At 41.5% G+C, this 14,842-nt stretch overlaps 1 pseudogene; it reads left to right on the forward strand.

The window, feature by feature from the left end:
• The first annotated feature begins 13,888 nt into the window (after positions 1-13,888).
• Positions 13,889-14,622, forward strand: LOC118534882 (small ribosomal subunit protein uS12 pseudogene; annotated as a pseudogene).
• Positions 14,623-14,842: the final 220 nt, after the last annotated feature.

A 14,842-nucleotide genomic window follows, 5' to 3' on the forward strand; every position in this document is an offset into this window, starting at 1 on the left:
CCTCAGGGCCAGTGGGTGTTTCCGACACGTTGCACAGGCTTTGCTCAAACCCCCGCTCTGGGTCCCGTAACCCCATCAGCAAGGAGACTGAAGCAGCAGAGAGTATCACAGGTCCAGGGTCTGGGCAACATGGCCTTTGTGTCTCCCCAGTTTGCACCCATATCTGAAGTGTGTTAAATTGCTTCATTTCCCCACCTAGCCTCTTGCCCGATGGTTTGATGGTTTGCACTTACTTGATATACATGGGATTTGCTTGAACGGCTAACTTTGGCCTGTGAGACTTTCTGCTCCATAATGTCTGAATATGTTGCCCAGGGCACACTTGGAGGCCATCCTGGCATTATAGGCCTTCCCCACCCAGTACAGCTATACCCCAGACCCACCTCAGAACCAAGTTCTTCACCACACTCCTGCTTGCTGAGACTTGAGCTGGCTGTGCTCACCCACAGGTGGTATCTTTCTCCTTCTGAGGACTTGAGCTTTGACCAGCTCCCCTCATGGGCCACTCTCTGTCCCAGCACACTTAGTTCTTGCCCCTACACCTGGTCAGAGTGTTAGTTAGGCCTGAGTCAGGGGTGCTTCTGCCCTCTGGCTACACTCTCTGGCCAGGTGGTCACATCTATGGGCCCTTTGTGAGGTAAGCCCAGCCCCTCTGATGCTGTTCAAGGGCAGGGCACCTCTAACAGGTCCCTCAGCTCTCAGAGCCCCACAGGCCCAGCAAGACCAGCAGTATCTGCCCCTAATGCAGAAACCTTGCTTGTTTCACACCTCTTGGCTTTCTAAATTCCTGGGCTTAGGACTGAAATCCTTGGAAATGAAAGCAACCTCCATGGTCATTTCTGTCAGGGTTCTGTTATATGACTCCATAGTCCTAGAGGCAGGATGAGGCACCAAATGGCCAGGTCAGGGAATCTGGGACTGAGAGGCACTTGGGGAGGTGGTGCCTATGGCTAGCAAGAGCTGCCCCCAGAAACACCAAGCAGAAGACATCATTTGGCAATGACAGTACTGGCATAACATACCTCTGTGGGATGAATGAATGAGCAGATCCCCACAGACCCATTAGCCATATGTACCTCCATTGTGAACCTTGTCCCAAGTAAACATTCCCCATTCTGCCTCCCTCTCCTTTGGGGGGGTTCCCTCTCCTGGTAGTGATTCTTAGGCCCAAACCAGGCTCCTCCCACTCTGCAGTTAGAGCCTAGCAGTAACAGGGAGCTCCTGGGAACTCAGAAACCTGGGGATTAATATTTGTCTTTCCAGAGAAAATATAGATCAGCATAAAGAGGATCTTACCTGAGATACATAAGATAAAACTCCAAACAGGAAGTCAGACTCTTGGGCTTGTAAAACCTGAGAGTGCCTGGCTGAGGGTTCAGATGTTTGAGACAAAATTGTGTGCTCGACCTGAGGAGCACTTTCTAAGCAGGTATAAAACACAATCACCAAAATGGGAAGTAATAATTAATTTGGCCACACATTTTGTTGCTCGCACACACATGCACATATAGGCAAAGTCAAGAGATGAATGGGAACACAGAATAAGTTATTTGGAAGATATTTGGTATTTGGCAAAGGACTAAATTCTCTTTTCTGGAAAACTCTTTTTAAATCCAAAAGAAAAAAGACAATTTCCTCCTTTGTCTTGATTCAAAGTGAGTCAAGAATTTGAGCAGACAACACATCCAAAATGAACCCATTTCCCCTCTTGGCCACACATCAACTGTTTGAAAACAACTGGCCTGTGGTAAGAACTCTCTCTAGCTGCCCCTGTTGATTCACTTTCTACCTGGTATCTGTGTCCAGAGGAAGTTGCACAATGTAAAGCAGAGAGACACCCACACCCTTCTCTGTGACTTCCACAGGTCTGGACAGGAGCCCATTTGTGATGCCACTTCCTCTCAAAGAAGGTGGTCCTGGGAAATAAAAGGGAGTGGGGGAGTTGCTGAATGCTGTGGTGGATGTGGACCCACAGATCTGAAGGGGAAGGGGCTCCATCAAGCCAGAGTCCTGGGGCCCATCCTCAGGTCTCCACCCCTCCCCCCAAAAACCCTCTCCTCCCAACAAATCACTCTATCTACTTTGGAGTCACCAGAAACCACAGATGCAGATTGTTCCAGAAGCTATTGCCATCCAAAAAGCCTTTCTTTTTGCTCATGACTGCAGGCATCAGGATTTCAAGAAGGGATCAACAGGGTGCTTGTCACTCAGGGTATCCCATGGATTTGGAGAGCAGCTGGGACGCACCTAGGCTCATTGCTCATGTTTAGGGTGATCTTTTAAGCAACTTTATTAAATCTAATTCCCATACCATTCGTCCATGTAAGTACACAGTTCAACGGCTGGTAATGTTTTCAAGGGTCATTCATGTTATAGCGTATCTTGCTACTTCATTTCTTTTTATTACCAAATAATATCCCATTGTATGTGTATACCACATTTCATTTATCTATTCACCAATTTGCGCACATTTGGGTTGTTTCCACTGTTGAAAAGAAAACCACAGGCCTAAATGGCATCACTTAGGTTAAGGCCCCAAGTCAGTAAACCAAGACTTAATAACTAACCTAACTACAGTGTCAACCCCCCAGAAATGTAATCTTTAACCAGTAAACATGGAATTTCCTGGTAAACACTAGGAAATTAACTGATAGACTCCTTTTACTCCCCTTAGAAGGGCAACTTTGCTTAAACAACGCATCTCTTGCTAATAAATTCCTTTCTTCCTCTTCTTCCTCTTTCTTCTCCCCTTTCTTCTCCCCTTTCTTCTTCTTCTTCTTCTTCTTCTTCTTCTTCTTCTTCTTCTTCTTCTTTCTTCTTTCTTCTTTCTTCTTCTCTCCTTCTCCTCTGCCTCCTCCTACCCCTTCCTCCTCCTCCTTCTTCTTGTAATGCCCTCTCTATGCTTTTAAAAACCCTTTTCTGTTTGTCTGTTTATTTAGCTCAGTGAATTTCCCTTCTACTTTTTAGATAGGATGCTGCCTAATTCACGAATCATTTAATAAAGCCAATTAGACCTTCAAATTTACTCATCAAATTTTGTTTTTTAACACCATTTTTTGGCTATTATGAATAATACTGTTAGAACCTTTATGTTCCAAGATTTGTGTAGACACTTAAGTATATACCTAAGAGTGGAATTATTGGGTTGCATGGTAACTCTATATTTAACATTTTGAGGAATTACTGGATGGTTTTCCAAAGTGGGTACACCATATTACATTCCCACCAGCAGTGTACGAGGGTTCTAATTTCTCTACATCCTTGCCAACACTGGTTATTATCTGTCTTTTTTGATTATAGTCATCCTAATGGGAACAAAGTAAGACAAGTGCTAAGAATTTGACAAATGTGACACAGTAAATTTTAATTTTCATAATACCAAAGTGCTTTTATGAGTAATTTTTTAAGACAAAAATCCAATAGGAAATTCAGAGAAAAGTCATGAACACACAAATCACAGAAAAAGAAATATACATGTCTATAATACTCATATGGAAATATGCTTAACATCCTCAACAATAAAAATTCAAGTTAACCCAAGAATGAAATGTCACTATTCTTCTACACACTGGGAAAAAAATTAAACACAATGATAATGCTCCATTGATAAGGAACTTTCATCAGCATTGACAGAGTAGGAATCGAACAGTCTTTGTTATAGCAATTTAGCAATCCCCGTTAAACATTTAAAAGTTACATATTCTTCAGCACAGTGTTCCACATCTAGGATTTTGTCTCACAGAAATGCTTGCCTACAGGCACAAAATTGACTGAAAATTATTCACTACACTACAGTTCCTAGTAGTTAAAAAAAAAAAGACATGAGGAAAACAGCCCAAATATGTATCTATAGTAGGTTATTAAATAAAATGTGTAATATTTTGTACCCACTGTGGAAAACAGTATGGAGATTCCTCAAAAAATTAAAAATAGAATGACCCTATGAGCCAATAATCACACTACTGGGTATTTGTCCAAAGAATACAAAAATACTAATTCAAAAGGATAAATGCACCCCTATGTTTATAGCAGCATTATTTACAAGAGCCAAATTATAGAAGCAGCCCGTGTCCATTGATAGATGAATGGATAAAGAAGATGTGGTGTATATATACAATGGAATATTACTCAGCCATAAAAAGAATGAGATCTTGCCATTTGCAACAACATGGATAGAGCTAGAGAGTATTATGCTAAGTGAAATAAGTCAGTCAGAGAAAGACACCATATGATTTCACAAATATGTGGAATTTAAGAAACAAAAGAAATGAGTAAAGGGAAAAAAGAGAGACAAACCAAGAAACAGACTCTTAACTATAGAGAACAACCTGATGGTTCCCAGAGGGGAGGTGGGTGGGGCAATGGGTGAAATAGGTGATGGGGATTAAGGATCACACTTGTCGTGATAAGCACCAGGTGATGTGGAGAATTGTCAAATCACTATATTGTACACCTGAAACTAATATAACACTGTATGTGAACTACACTGGAATTATAATAAAAAACTTAATAAAATTTTAAAAATATGTAATATCCATGGAATGAGATCTAAAAAATTAACCAAAGCATGTGCATGTACTGACAAGGAACAATATCTGCTCTGGATAAATAAGCAAGTTGTAAAATATTAAGCAGAAAAAGATCAGGATTTGTTAAGAATAAATAATGATTTGTTAAGCTCAAAAAAAGGAAACCTTGGGATTTTGAACCATTCATAGGCTTGTGCCTGAAGGATGGGATTACATAGGAATGTCACATTCTAAGTTAATTATTTCCATAATGCTCTAGCTCTTAATAATAAAATAGAACTAATAATAAAATAAAATAATTTCTATAAAAATTTGAAAGCTCCACAGTGAAAATTAAATGTAGAGAAGACCTTAAGATGATGAAAAGCAAGTGCCTACTCCACTCTTTACCTCTCGGTTCCATTCCACAGGACTCATAAAAGATATTGTGAATCCTTGATATGAAAGATGAGGATTTGGCTCACATGCTAACTCTTTATATTCCTCTTTCTTCTCACTATTTGGATGGATGGATGGATGGATGGGTGGATGGATAGACTGATGGATTGATCAATCAATAGATATTCTACTAGTTATTTGTATAAGTTTAAAAAATATAATTAAACCTCTTCTGATTCATCAACCTCCAGGATCTCCTTTTGAACCTATCTCTGTAGGATAAGGGCGTTAGTAGCCTCGTCTATTCCATTACCTCCTTTATCCCCATATCCCACTCTCTGTTGTGCAAATCCTCAGTCATCCTTCCTCCCACAACTGTGCTTTCCCCATTAGATGACTGAAGAACTTGCAAAACAAAACAACAAATGCTTAAACATGGGGGTCTAGCAGACTGGCATAAGATTTCTAATTTTCTAAATATGATTAACTGTATGATGACAGACTATTAATTGAAATAAGGCAAAAGTGGTGGAAGCTAGATTCTCAGTTAAAAGGCTGTTGGGATATTGCAAATGGGAGGAGGTGGCTGCTACTGGGGTATAAGCAAATGAAGGGGAAAGTAATGCCCAGAGTTATGAGCTGGTTGAGCTAACCAGTCCTAGAGATAGAAGAGTCAAAAGTCAAAGGTGACCCCAGATAATAAGTGGCTTAAGCAGTAGGCAGTGTGTCATGTGCTGGGGTGGAGAATGGAGGAGAAGGTTTCGGCAGGAAATGTGAAGAGTTGAACATGGGGCAAATGAAATGTTAAGTACCTGCATGATACACCTGTCTCAGGTAGTTCTCACCCTCCGCTTCCACCTGCCAATCAGTCTGTAGCCCACTAACCCATTCTATCAAATACTGGGAATATCTTTCAAATACTGGGAATAATCTTATTAATTTGCTCATTGGTCTATGATTTGCCCCCTCCTTCTTTCCCCATCATATAGACACCTGTAATGGCTGAATAATGTCTCAGGATTGATTTAGTCTAGACTCTATTTTGAACACATGTCATCTGCATCATTGCTGGTATTAGCAGCATAATAATTCTGTGCATATCTCTTTGTACATAACCAAATTCTTGCTTAAATGTGATTTTCTTGAAAAATCACATAGTCAACATGCATGCAAATGTAATAAGCTGAATCCCCCCCAAGCCCTGTAAAAGAATCTGTGTCTGTGTGTGTGTGTTTGTGTGTGTGTGTGTGTGTGTTTGAGAGAGAGATAGAGAGAACACAAATTTTCTATAATTAATTAAATTCCTAAAACCAGGAAGCAAAGATTCTGTACATAGACTTAGTGATTGACATATACCTCGTTCCCACATCAAGGCCCATGGAGAGATGAGAGGGAAGTGGAAAAAGAAATGAGAGAAGAGGAAAAGAGAAACCAGAAGGAAAGTATAAACCAAAGGGAAGCAAGCAGGAACAAGAGGCTGGTTCTGAGTTGAGGTGAGGTTCCAGTGAGGCCTGGGAGCTCTCAAAGGGCAGGACAGAGACCAAAGAACAGGCATGTGTCCTGTACCTTCCAAGGCTTTGGATGTTCCTCCTCCCCTCACTGACGTCAGGGAGGCTGGGCTCTGCTCTTGCTCCTTCTCCTGCTGCCCTGAGCCTATAATCAGTCCCCAACAATGGGCTGGAGCCTCCTGAAAAATGGGTCCTGGTCCCACAAACCCTCTCCAGGAGGCTCTACCTGGGTGCCTCCTTTTTTGGCCTTCCTGGCTCAGGGCCACGTGCTCTCATTCATTAGGACAGGTGACTGCAGAAATGTCCACGATCACTGGGGCTGTGTCTTTGCCACCTGGTGGTTCTGATGACTCCTGCTCTATTTTGAGGCATATATATATATAATTTGGGGTGCATTTGAGTTCAGAATTATTACGTTTTCAGAATGAATCATCTTTTATGACATTAAGTAGTGGCTTTATTTAAACTCCAAGAGATATTTTCTGAGGTCTTCTTTGTGGCCTCCACTGTTCTACACATGACAGCCAGGGCTGGGCTTCCACAGAGCATGGAAGGTGGGGAGCACACCTGCTCAGGTAATTTCTATGGGTACAGTGACTGAGTGTGCTTTTCACCCAACTCTCTTGGATTCTCCAGAAAAACAATCATAGAGAAAGAGATTGCTTCTTATCCTCTTTTCTAGTGTTTGCATCAATTCTTTCCTCATTACATTTTCTAAAACATTCTAGACCAGCATCATTTCTAGTTCCTGAGACCTATTTTCATCCATCTATTCACATATAATCTTATATTCGCATATATAAGGCCTTGTGTAGGCCCAGTGTAGCTAGAGCTAGCTAGAAGTTGTGTAGTGAGGCTCTGACAACACCCCAACAGGTTAGGCTCTTTTTAACTAGTTTCCCCTGAGGGTGGGACTCGTTAAGAACAGAGGGCTTGTATGGTGATTAACATAACATAATAAAATTAAAAAAAAAAAAAAAGAAAGCATCTTTCAATAAAATATTTTTTATTTAAAAAAAAAGAACAGAGGGCTTTGGGATATTTCAAAATGGTTCCTGCCCAAAACAGGAGGGGACTTTTCTCTGATATTTACTGTGGGAATATGGCTGAATTGCCAGTGGTAAATCTCACAATACTGTGGGGACATCTCCCCCACACTGCAATACCTGGGCTTCCCTGGAGTTTTTCTGAGTTGTCCTCACTGAGCCTCCTGCAATTTCTCAGTTGAAGTTTAGGCTTGCCTGCTCTGACAATGGTTCCCACAGTGGTTTCTGCTAGTCTCTGCTCTGGTAAACCATGACCCCTGTACTCGCCTCTGTGGCTCTCCAATCGTGGGGGCAGCAGTTTGCCCTGTGTCCTCCAATCTCTTATAAATCTATTGTCAGTCTATTCAGCTTGTTACTTGTTAGAATGGAAAGGTGACTTCCAAGCTCCCGGGACTTTTTAAAAACTTTTCTTTGGAGCGGGGAAAGATGGCGGAGGAGTAGGGGACCCTATTTCACCGGTCCCTGGAATTGAGCTGGATATCTACCAGACCACTCTGAGCACCCACGAAACCAGCCTGAGATGTAAGAAGATCTGGATCTCTACAAACAGAATATCGCAGGCGGTTGGTTTTGAGGTACGAAGCGGAGAGCCGTGATTCTGCAGGCAGATATTGGAGGATAAACGGCAGTGGGAGGGTGCCTGGCCGTGGGGATCCTACACCGCCGGTGAGCGACAGCCTTGCACCCTGTGGACGGGCACAGACTCGCAGACCGGTAGCAGCGGGGAAAGGACTTTAGGGCAGCCCCTGGAGCGGAAGCCCAGAGCAGCGGGGTCGCGCCTGCGAACTGCAGCCCCCAGGACAGAAACCCAGAGCAGTGGGGTTGCGCGCACGTGAACTGGGAGCGGCTGGTGGTTTTAGAAGCACAAAGGGCAGAGACGTGCCCGGACCTGGAGGCAGGACTTGGACCGCTGAGAAGGGGCGCACAACCCAGGATGCTGCAATTTATAGGAGCACAGACAGAAATGGAGACAGTGTGGCCTGGAGAGCTCACTGAAGAACAGACTGCGATCTCTCTGCTCTGAGGCAGAGGGTTGGAAATGGTCTCCTCTGCTCTGACTTGCGGAAGAGACGCGGAAAGCCGCCAGGGAAAGGCGCCAGAGAACAAAAGCGTCAAAAACTGATTCTCACTGAGCCCATCCCCCGCCACAGGGGCGCAGGGCAACTCCGCCCAAACAGGGTTGCCTGAATAACAGCGCAGCAGGCCCCTCCCACAGAAGACAGGCTGGGAAAACAAGAGGCCAGCAACCCTAAGGTCCCAAGAAAACAGATGCATCTTGCTTGGGTTCTGGTCAATAATTTCAACTCTATACATTCCCTCAAACACCCATCAATAGAATGACTAGGAGGAGGAGCCCCCAAAACAGAAAAGGCTCAGAGATTATGACTTATGCTGCAGATTTACAAATGGATGCAGATATAACCAAGATGTCGGAGATGGAATTCAGGCTAGCAATTGTGAAGACAATGGCTAGAATGGAGAAATCAATTAATGGCAACATAGAGTCTCTAAGGGCAGAAATGAAAGGTGAATTGGCAGAACTTAAAAATGCTATCAATGAGATCCAATCCAAACTAGATAATCTAACAGCTAGGGTAACTGAGGCAGAAGAGAGAATAAGCGATCTGGAAGACAGTATAATAGATAAAAAGGGAAAAGAGGAGGCCAGGGAAAAACAACTCAGAATCCATGAAAATAGAATCAGAGAAATAAGTGACACCATGAAGCGTTCCAATGTCAGAATCATTGGAATCCCGGAGGAGGTGGAGAGAGAGAGAGGGCTAGAAGATGTATTTGAGCAAATCGTAGCTGAGAACTTCCCTAATCTGGGGAATGAAACAAACATTCGAGTCCTAGAGGCAGAGAGGACCCCTCCTAAGATCAAGGAAAACAGGCCAACACCCCGGCATGTAATAGTAAAACTTGCAAATCTTAGAACCAAGGAAATCATCATAAGGGCAGTTAGGGGGAAGAGATTCCTTACGTACAGAGGGAGGAACATCAGAATAACGTCAGACCTATCCACGGAGACCTGGCAAGCCAGAAAGGCCTGGCAAGACCTATTCAGGGTACTAAATGAGAAGAACATGCAGCCAAGAATACTTTATCTGGCAAGGCTTTCATTTAGAATGGATGGAGAGATGCAGAGCTTCCACGACCGGCAGAAGTTGAAAGAATATGTGACCACTAAGCAGGCCCTGCAAGAAATATTAAGGGTGGTTCTATAAAAGGAGAAGACCCCAAGAGTGATCTACAACAGAAATTTACAGGGACAATCTATAAAAACAATGTCTTCACAGGCAACATGATGACAATTAATTCATATCTTTTAATAATCACTCTCAACGTGAATGGCCTAAACGCTCCCATAAAATGGCACAGGGTTGCAGATTGGATAAAAAGACAGGACCCATCCATGTGCTGTCTACAAGAGACTCATTTTGAACCTAAAGATACATCCAGACTGAAAGTGAAGGGATGGAGATCTATCTTCCATGCCAGCGGACCTCAAAAGAAAGCTGGGGTAGCAATTCTTATATCAGACAAATCAGATTTTAAACTAAAGTCTGTAATAAGAGACACAGAAGGACACTATATCATTCTTAAAGGGTCTATCCAACAAGAAGATCTAACAATTGTAAATATCTATGTCCCCAACATGGGAGCAGCCATCTACATAAGCCAACTGTTAACCAAAATAAAGAGTCATATTGAGAATAATACGTTAATTGTAGGAGACCTCAATACGCCACTCTCAGCAATGGACAGATCATCTAAGCAGAAAATCAACAAGGAAACAAGAGCTTTGAATGATACATTGGACCAGATGGACCTCATAGATATTTACAGAACATTCCACCCTAAAACAACAGAATACTCATTCTTCTCGAGCGCACATGGAACTTTCTCCAGAATAGACCATATACTGGGTCACAAATCAGGTCTCAACCGATACCAAAAGATTGAGATTGTTCCCTGCATATTCCAGACCACAATGCTCTAAAACTGGAACTCAATCACAAGAAAAAATTTGGCAGAAATTCAAACACTTGGAAGCTAAAGACCACTCTGCTCAAGAATGTTTGGGTCAACCAAGAAATCAAAGAAGAACTTAAACAATTCATGGAAATCAATGAGAACGAAAACACATCGGTCCAAAACCTATGGGATACTGCAAAGGTGGTCCTAAGGGGGAAATACATAGCCATCCAAGCCTCACTCAAAAAAATAGAAAAATCCCGAATTCACCAACTAACTCTACACCTTAAAGAACTAGAGAAAAAGCAACAAACGATGCCTAAGCCACGCATTAGAAGAGAAATAATTAAAATTAGAGCAGAAATCAATGAATTGGAAACCAGAAACACAGTAGATCAGATCAATGAAACTGGAAGTTGGTTCTTTGAAAGAATTAATAAGATTGATAAACCACTGGCCAGACTTATCCAAAAGAAAAGAGAAAGGACTCAAATTAATAAATTTATGAATGAAAGGGGAGAGATCACGACTAACACCAAGGAAATAGAAACAATTATTAGAAATTATTATCAACAGCTATATGCCAATAAACTGAGCAATCTGGATGAAATGGAGGCCTTCCTGGAATCCTATAAGCTGCCAAGACTGAAACAGGAAGAAATTGACAACCTGAATAGGCCAATAACAGTAACGAGATTGAAGCAGTGATCAAAAACCTCCCCAAAAACAAGAGTCCAGGGCCTGATGGATTCCCTGGGGAATTCTACCAAACATTCAAAGAAGAAATAATACCTATTCTACTGAAGCTGTTTCAAAAAATAGAAACAGAAGGAAAACTTCCAAACTCATTCTATGAGGCCAGCATTACCTTAATCCCCAAACCAGGCAAAGACCCCATCAAAAAGGAGAATTTCAGACCCATATCCCTGATGAATATGGATTCCAAAATCCTCAACAAAATCCTAGCTAATAGGATCCAACAATACATTAAAAGGATCATCCACCACGACCAAGTGGGATTTATCCCCGGGATGCAAGGGTGGTTCAACATTCGCAAATCAATCAACGTGATAGAACACATTAATAAGAGGAGGGAGAAGAACCATATGGTCCTCTCAATTGATGCAGAAAAAGCATTTGACAAAATACAACATCCTTTCCTGATTAAAACTCTCCAGAGTATAGGGATAGAGGGAACATTCCTCAAGCTCATAAAATCCATCTATGAAAAACCCACAGCAAATATCATCTTCAATGGGGAAAAGCTGAGAGCCTTTCCCTTAAGATCAGGAACACGTCAAGGGTGCCCACTCTCACCACTGTTGTTCAACATAGTACTAGAAGTCCTAGCAACAGCAATCAGACAACAAAAAGAAATAAAATATACTCAAATTGGCAAAGAAGAAGTCAAACTCTCTCTTTTCGCAGACGACATGATACTTTATGTGGAAAACCCAAAAGACTCCACCCCCAAATTACTAGAACTCATCCAGCAATTCAGTAATGTGGCAGGATACAAAATTAATGCACAGAAATCAGTTGCTTTCTTATACACCAACAATGCAACTGTAAAAAGAGAAGTTAGAGAAATGATTCCATTTACAATAGCACCAAAAACCATAAGATACCTTGGAATAAACCTAACCAAAGAGGTAAAGGATCTATACTCTAGGAACTACAAAACACTCATGAAAGAAATTGAAGAAGACACAAAAAGATGGAAAAATATTCCATGCTCATGGATCAGAAGAATAAAAATTGTTAAAATGTCTATGCTACCCAGAGCAAACTATACCTTCAATGCCATCCCGATCAAAAGTCCAATAACATTTTCAAAGTGCTGGAACAAACAATCCTAAAATTTGTATGGAATCAGAAAAGACCCCGAATCGCCAAGGAGATGTTGAAAAAGAAAAACAAAGCTGGGGGCATCACGTTGCCCGATTTCAAGCTATATTACAAAGCTGTGATCACCAAGACAGCATGGTACTGGCACAAAAACAGACATACAGACCAATGGAACAGAATAGAGAACCCAGATATAGACCCTCAACTCTATGGTCAAATAATCTTTGACAAAGCAGGAAAAAACATGCAATGGAAAAAAGACAGTCTCTTCAGTAAATGGTGCTGGGAAAATTGGACAGCCACATGCAGAAGAATGAAACTTGACCATTCTCTAACACCATTCACAAAGATAAACTCAGAGTGGATGAAAGACCTCAATGTGAGACAGGAATCCATCAAAATCTTAGAGGAGAACATAGGCAGTAACCTCTTTGACATCGCCCACAGCAACTTCTTTCAAGATACATCTCCAAAAGCTAGCGAAACAAAAGCAAAAATGAACTTTTGGGACTTCATCAAGATAAAAAGCTTCTGCACAGCAAAGGAAACTGTCAACAAAACAAAGAGGCAACCCACAGAATGGGAGAAGATATTTGCAAATGACACTACAGATAAAGGGCTGGTATCCAAGATCTATAAAGAACTTCTCAAACTCAACACCCAAAAAACAAATAATCAAGTCAAAAAGTGGGCAGAAGAGATGAACGGACACTTCTCTGAAGAAGACATACAAATGGCTAACAGACACATGAAAAAATGTTCATCATCATTAGCCATCATGGAAATTCAAATCAAAACCACACTGAGATACCACCTTACACCAGTTAGAATGGAAAAATTGGACAGGGAAAGAAACAACAAATGTTGGAGAGGTTGTGGAGAAAGGGGAACCCTCTTACACTGTTGGTGGGAATGAAAGTTGGTACAGCCACGTTGGAAAACAGTGTGGAGTTTCCTCAAAAATTTAAAAATAGAGCTACCCTATGACCCAGCAATTGCACTACTGGGTATTTACCCCAAAGACACAGATGTAGTGAAAAGAAGGGCCCTATGCACCCCAATGTTCATAGCAGCAATGTCCGCAATAGCCAAACCATGGAAAAAGCCGAGATGCCCTTCAACAGATGAATGGATAAAGAAGATGTGGTCCATATATACAATGGAATATTACTCAGCCATCAGAAAAGATGAATACCCAACTTTTACATCAACATGGATGGGACTGGATGAGATTATGCTAAGTGAAATAAGTCAAGCAGAGAAAGTCAATTATCATATGGTTTCACTTATTTGTGGAACATAGGAATAACATGGAAGACATTAGGAGAAGGAAGGGAAAAATGGGCGGGGGGAATTGGAGGGAGAGATGAACCATGAGAGACATGGACCTGAGAAACAAACAGGGTTTTAGAGGGGAGGGGGGAGGGGAGATTGGTTAGCCCGGTGATGGGTATTAAGGAGGGCACATACTGCATGGAGCACTGGGTGTTATACGAAAACAATGGATCGTGGATCACTACATCAAAAACTAATGATGTATTGTATGGTGACTAACATAACATAATAAAATTTAAAAAATAAATAAATAAAAAATAGGGGCGCCTGGGTGGCTCAGTCGTTAAGCGTCTGCCTTCGGCTCAGGTCATGATCTCAAGGTCCTGGGATCGAGCCTCACATCGGGCTCCCTGCTCGGCGGGAAGCCTGCTTCTCCCTCTCCCACTCCCCCTGCTTGTGTTCCCTCTCTCGCTGTGTCTCTCTCTGTCAAGGAAATAAATAAAATCTTTAAAAAAAAAAATAAATAAATAAATAAATAAAAAATAAATCACAAATCATCACCATCTCTAAAACTCTAAAAAAAAAAAAAAAAAAGATGAGCAGGTGTCGCGGTCTTTGTACTGCCAGGAGGTTCCATAGCCACCAAAGAGATCAGAAGTGGCATGATAAACAGTACAAGAACATCCATTTGGGCACAGCCCTGAAGGCCAGCCCTTTTAGAGGTGCTTCCCATGCAAAGGTAATTGTGCTCGAAAAAGGAGGGATTGAAGCCAAATGGCCAAATTCTGCCGTCAGGTCTTGTGTCAGGGTCCAGATGATCAAGAATGGCAAAAAAAGTCAAAGCCTTTGTACCCAATGATGGCTGTTTGAATTTTATGGAGGAAAATGATGAGGTTCTGGTTGCTGGATTTGGTCACAAATGTCATGCTGTCAGTGACATTCTTAGAGTTCGTTTTAAGGTTGTCAAAATAGCCAGTGTCTCTCTTTTGGCCTCTTACAAAGGCAAGAAGGAAAGACCAAGATCCTAAGTTTTGATGGTGAAAACATGACAATAAGTTCTGAAAAAATATGCCAAAAAATTACATCTTTATACATGTGTACCCATTAACACAGATTTGTTATTTTTAATGTATTTGTCTTTTAAATCCTATGGGAAATAAAAAGTGGAGTTATGAACCAAAAAATAAAAATAAAAATAAAAAAATAAAAACTTTTCTTTAAATTAATCTTATTTTGAGATAACTCCAAATCCACCTGCAGTTGTAAGAAATAATACACA

Source organism: Halichoerus grypus, chromosome 10, assembly GCF_964656455.1.
Source record: "Halichoerus grypus chromosome 10, mHalGry1.hap1.1, whole genome shotgun sequence".
Taxonomy (NCBI): domain Eukaryota; kingdom Metazoa; phylum Chordata; class Mammalia; order Carnivora; family Phocidae; genus Halichoerus; species Halichoerus grypus.